Source organism: Condylura cristata, unplaced genomic scaffold (genome assembly GCF_000260355.1).
Source record: "Condylura cristata isolate star-nosed mole 26May11 unplaced genomic scaffold, ConCri1.0 scaffold00008, whole genome shotgun sequence".
In the NCBI taxonomy this organism is placed as follows: domain Eukaryota; kingdom Metazoa; phylum Chordata; class Mammalia; order Eulipotyphla; family Talpidae; genus Condylura; species Condylura cristata.
In genome coordinates this window covers 22,737,536-22,743,535 of record NW_004567109.1, presented here as the reverse complement: position 1 = coordinate 22,743,535, position 6,000 = coordinate 22,737,536, and the positions used below count along the sequence as shown (strand labels likewise).

The 6,000-nt window shown below is 40.9% G+C and overlaps 1 protein-coding gene across 1 annotated transcript in view; it reads right to left on the bottom strand.

Moving 5' to 3' along the window:
* LOC101622251 (coiled-coil domain-containing protein 30-like) overlaps window positions 1-6,000 on the bottom strand; it is a 65,714-nt gene that overhangs the window by 12,528 nt on the left and 47,186 nt on the right. The gene's annotated exons all lie outside the window — the stretch shown is intronic.

The window sequence follows — 6,000 nt, the reverse complement described above, 5'->3', positions numbered from 1 at the left end:
GTCAGGAGAGGTTTGCTGCGCCATGTGGATCTCCTCCGGGGCAGGCGGGAATCGAACTCATGCGGAAATGGCTTTAGCTTCTCAGTGCTGTGCTTTAACCCACTGCACCACCAGGGAGGGCCGAGAAGTTAAAACTTTTATGATGTCTTTATTTAAGTAGGTCCAGGTTACCTTTGGATGCTTTTTTAACTGAAACAAAGTGTTTAAGGAATGAGCAATCTGCCCTTTGTCATTGTAAGCATGTACAGTCATTCGTGCCTGTGTTGCTGGTGACAGATGACAGCTGCAGATAACAAATGTCTGGCCCTACCTGGGGTGCTATCTCTCAAACTGGAGGAAGCTCCTGTAACTGAAGGGAATTAATGTATGTTTTGAGCTTTTCACAAAGCTCTGATTTTAATGCAAACTTGTGAAGGCTATCTGCTCACTCTGAGTCAGGAGTTGGAGACTGTGCAGTAAAGGCCAACCTACTGGATGTCCTCTTCCTTCACATTCCAAAGAAGGGACTGGCCCTTGACCCTTCTTGGAGGATGACCTCTAGACCTTGGAATAGTCTGCCTGATAAGAATGTCTGTGTGTACCTGGGACCTTGGGTAACACCAGATAGTTTATGCTAACAATGTGTTATGTGGTGAATGTGTTTTTGTTCACCAAGGGCCCTGGGCTACCTTGCCTCAGTTTGACATCTGGAGAGAAGAAAGACTGGTAAGGTCAATCTCTGGGGCACTCCATGTCTACGTGACAGATTCCTAATAAAATCCTTGGACATCAAGGCTCAGGTGCGTTTTCCTGTTTGGGAATACTTCATACATGTTGTCACACATGGCTGTTGGGAGAAATGAGTGCTGTCCACCCACTATCTGGGGAGAGGCCAACTGGAGGTTCACTTGTTTCTCCCACACTGTGCCTTTTTCCTTTGCTAATTTTGGTCTTTTGGGTGTAATAAACCACAAATGCAACAGCCCCTCTGAGTTCTGTGTTTCATCCACCTCATGAATCACCAACCTGAGTTCTTCCGGCCTCCCAACACAGAGGGGGGTTACTTCTGCAGAGGAAAACCTGACCTCAGAGACTGTGCTCTCCTCAGTGTACCCCTAAGGCTATAATACCTGCAAAATCAGGCAAACTTGATATACCTGATTTCCCCAAATAAGATGTTGTGTTTTGTACTATAACTAGGAACTAAACAGGAGGGGAAGAGAAAAACAGATTTATCTAGATGCAAGTTCTAGTCAAACTATCATGAACAGATACTAATGTTCTAATGAAGAGAGTCTAATGTTCTTATAAATGATGTCTTGGTTTTGCAAAACTCCTCCCCTCTCCTAGTTGCTGACTGTACATCAAAAATAATGTTGCATATTTTCCCCTTAAATGATTATTTTTCTTGGTGCCTCCTTGGTGGTTCAGGGGTTAAAGACACAGTGTTATCCACTGCAGCATGAGCTCGATCCCAGCCAGGGAGGTGACACAAATTGTGCAGCAGACCTCTCTGATCCTGCCCACTGCTTCCCTCAGCAGTGGATTTCAGTAGATCTGCCTTTTCTGCTCCCCACTCTATCTCTCATGAGTCATCTCATACCCATACCTCTGGCCTATACCCCAGTTCTTCTACATTCTGTTTCTTCTACACAAGATAAATAAATAAGTAAATAAATAAATCTTTTTAAAAAAGATGCTAAAGTGACACAGTAAGTTGATAGGAGCCTAGGCTTATGACATGTTGACTCATGGTAACCACTGTGAAATCGTAATGTCTACCCTGCTGGATCAGAGAGAAGACTCACCCATTTTAAGCCACTTTTATTCAGGCCTTTGCCACAGACTCAATCTACATCTTAATTAACAGACTTGGTCCTGATACCTGGGTTCATAGAATTGCCTCAGGCCTGTTCAGTTCTGTGGCCCTTGCAGTAATCTAAACATAATATCAAGCACATGATTTTGTAGCTTATATTCTTAATTGCCCCTTCTGTGACTAGCTATTTTACAGGGTGATAGCCCCATCTCATAAATGGTCTCATTTTCCTTTTTACAGATGAAAAATATCCCTGTGCATCAACATCCTCGGTTCACAGCTTCAGGGGCACAGCACTGGCAGTGTGCTATGTAAAACTACCTGTTAGCCTCTGGGTTTCCTAGGTGTTCGGAGTTACTCTGGTGTTTTGACATAATTTGAGTGTATTTGTAGAATATCTTTTAACCATCTTGTCCTGGAATATTAAAGCCCAGTCTCCAAGCTTCCCATGAAAAATAGCTGCTGTCTCTTTTTCTGGACTAATTATTTGGACTAATAAAAACAAAAATTTATTTTTTAAAATAAGATAATAGGTCATAGAAAATGTGGGGGAAATCCATGCCTAATATGATCATGTGATAGTGTTGCGTTTACTTCCAGTCTTTTTATAAGCATCATTTGCTTAATTATTGTCCATATTAAAATTGTAATCGTCTGCCCTTTTCAGTTACTGTATCATAAGCTTTCCCATGTTGTTATCTAGTCTTCTTGGCCACCATCTTTTACAGTCACATTGTTATAGCGAGTGAAGGTTGTGGCTTACCTAACTAGCGCCCACTGCTTGATATTGAGGCATCATCCTGTACTGCTAAGTGTGATCTGAGGAATCCATGTGTTGCTTCAGTACAGCTGGTGAGAGCTGGAGCCTGCCCCTGCCATTGCTGACTGGTTTGGTCAGAAGTTCTGTCTGCCAGCTTCTCGGATGAAATGCAGACTTACTAAGCTTATTTTTGACTCTGCTGACTAGTAGCTGATAAGGCAGCCTAACAGTCATGTTTAAAATTTAGAGACAGCCCCAAAACAGATGAGTGGGTTAGGAAAATATGGCATATATATGTGACAGAATACTACTCAGCTATTAAAAAAGATAAACCCTTACCATTTGTGACAACATGGATGGAGCTGGAGGAGATTATGCTCAGGGAAATAAGTTAAAAGGAGAGAGACAAAGACTGATGGGTCACTTACATATGGGATACAGAGGAACAGAACAAAGGGCCTGATCTAGCCAAACTCTAGAAGTCTGACTGCAGAAGTGCGACTGGGCTGGACAAGAACAAAGTGGGGAGGGGGTATGGTGGATGCTGATGGTGCATCCAGGTGCTCTGGTGGTGGGGTGACAACATCTGAAGGGGGGGATCTTCTACCTCTAAACACAGATAAATTTGTAAACCAGTTACCGCAATTAAAAAGAAGTTAAACAAGACATTTTAGAAGGAAAAGACAAAGATAATTTAAACATTTTGAGTCTTACTGTGGAGGTAACAATACCAATAAAAATGTGCAGAATGAAAGAATATTAATTTGGAAGATTAAAACAATTAGGAATAGTTTTCATTTGTGTTTAAGCAAAATCAGATGGTCTTACTATTATTTTTATTTCAAAGAGGCCAAGAATGTGTTTCTTTGGAAGACTGACTGGGAAAATGTGGACAAAATAAGCACTATCTATAAAGGGTAGGACTAGGATCAGGGGAATGAAAACAGAAATGAGCCTAGAATTTTGACATTCTTTCCATTTTTTTCTCTAAAGATGTAACTTTCAACTCTGAATGAACATTAGAATTAGATGTAGATGCTTTAAAAGAAATATTGATCTCTAAATTCAATCCCACAGATTCTGATTTAATTAATCCATGTTGGCGCCCAGGCATGTGCAAGCATAGGATTAGGATCCAATGTCTTTTAAAGATTTATTTATTTATGCATACAGAACTGGGGTACAGGCCAGAGGCGAATGGGCAGTGAGAGGATTCACCAGAGACAGAGTGGGGAGCAGAAAAGGCAGATCGACAAAGTACATTGCTGAAGGGAGCAGTGGGTGAGACAGGAGAGGCCTGCTGGGTCACCTCCAGGACCAGGGATCGAACTTGTACTGAAGCTGCTGAGGCCAGCTTGCAGTGCTGGGTCCTAAAGGCTGCACCGCCAGGGAGGGCCCAGGATCCAATATTCTAAAGATTATAGACATATAACAGAAAACTATTCCATCTCCTAGCCATCAAAAAATTAAAAATAAAGTGATAAATAATTTATGAATATAAGTGCACATTAAAAATCATAGGATATGCTGAATAAAAAAATTCAGAACCAAAAGATTACATACAATTCCATTTAGAAAAAATTCTAGAAGAGGCAGAAACCAAATGACCCACCGCATAGGAGGAGGTGGGGGGAGCAGGAAGAGTGACTGCACCAAGGTAGGGGAGAACATTACTAGTATTGGAAGTAGTCTGTCTTGATGGGGTAGTGGTTAAGTGGGTATAAACATTTGTTAAAACTCCTTGACTTGTACATTCCATATCTGTGCATTTATTATATGACATTATACCTCAAAACAAATAAGAGCAGAGGGTTTTACCCAAGTGGTCTCCCCACAATGGTAGCATCCGGGGTGGGGGTGGGGGGTGGAGTTGCTTCTCTCATTTTTTGTGCTGTATAACCAGTCTTAAGACCAGAGCCATGGGTTCAGGGTTGGGGGGAGGAGGGGGCTCTTCTAGACCAGGTGCAAATAATTAATCAATAATAAACAATGCCAACAAGTTAGTGCAAACTGCCATGGAACTCTTTGAATCAGTTGCTATAAAGCAACACTGTTTTCCTCAGTATATTTCATCCCTTGACTTGTGGTCAGTGCCAAGCAAGAACTTAGCAAAACAGCTCAGGTTAAATAGGTGTGTTGAAGTCAACCCTCACAACATGGCCCTGATTTAGTTAAGAATTACTCGCTGGCCCAGGGATTGATATTTTATTCAAAATAACACTGGAAAAATCTTGTCCATTTTTTTTTCATTTGAAAATTATTTTTATGGAATACATTTCCAGGAGTGGAATTACTAGTCAAAAGGCTGGAACCACAGACCTTAAAATGTATTGCCACATATTCAGAAGCTTCTTACAGAAATGATCTGCCACTGCATGGGTTGACTGAGATCCCCGTTCTTAGATTTGTCGGCAGTATGAACAGAACCACACATATTCCCAGTGTTTTCTACATTTCTCAGTGACATGTCTATCAAATCAAGGCAATGAATACTAATGACACTGGAAAGTTTTCTTTGCTGTATAGCAGTAAACAATGGACTTTAAATCACTGTTATTAATTTCACCAAAAAAATAGATAAGAACACTAGTAAATAAGAAACTTCAACCTAGGGAAGAAATACAGTAGACGATAAAGAGGTGGGGGCAGAGAAAGAACCAGAAATAAATGGATACCATCATAGTTGTGTGCTAGACAGAGTTCTAAGTAATAGCTTTATATATATCCACTAATTTAAGTTTCACAACAACTTTACATAGATTCTCTTATATTGCCCATTTTAACAGTGGTACAATGACTATGTAACTTACCCAAAGTCACACAGCTACTTTCCAGTAGAACCAGGATTTATGACCAGGAAGTATGGCCCGAGTCCATACTCTGAACTACTATGCTACACTTCAGAGTAGAAGAGAGGAAGAAGAACCTGATGGAATGATGAACAGGAAATGGAAGAAAGAACAGGAAGTCCAGGAATGAAATTTTTATTGAGCATCTATTATTCACCAAGGACTGTGGATAATAAGATAGATAGGAGCCCCCAGCCTTGAAAAATTTGTAGTAGTGAGGAAGATAGGAAATGAGTTACAATGTGACAAGCAACTCATGCAATGACTTCAGAGAGGTATGTACAAAGGGCTATAGGGAAATAAAGAATGAGTATCTCAGGCAATCTAGGCTGGAGTGTTAAAAAAATGCTTCTTGGAGGAGAGGACTCTGATTTTAACAACGTTGAGTGGAAGAGCTGAAATGGGGAGAGGGTGGTCCAGGCTAAGGAAAGTGCATGAGGGAAAACAAAGCCCTGAATGCCAGGATGAAAGATGTACTTGGGGAAAAGCAAGAAGTTAAATATCATAGAACTCAATACACTTCAGAGTAGAAGAGAGGAAGAAGAACCTGATGGAATGATGAACAGGAAATGGAAGAAAGAACAGGAAGTTCT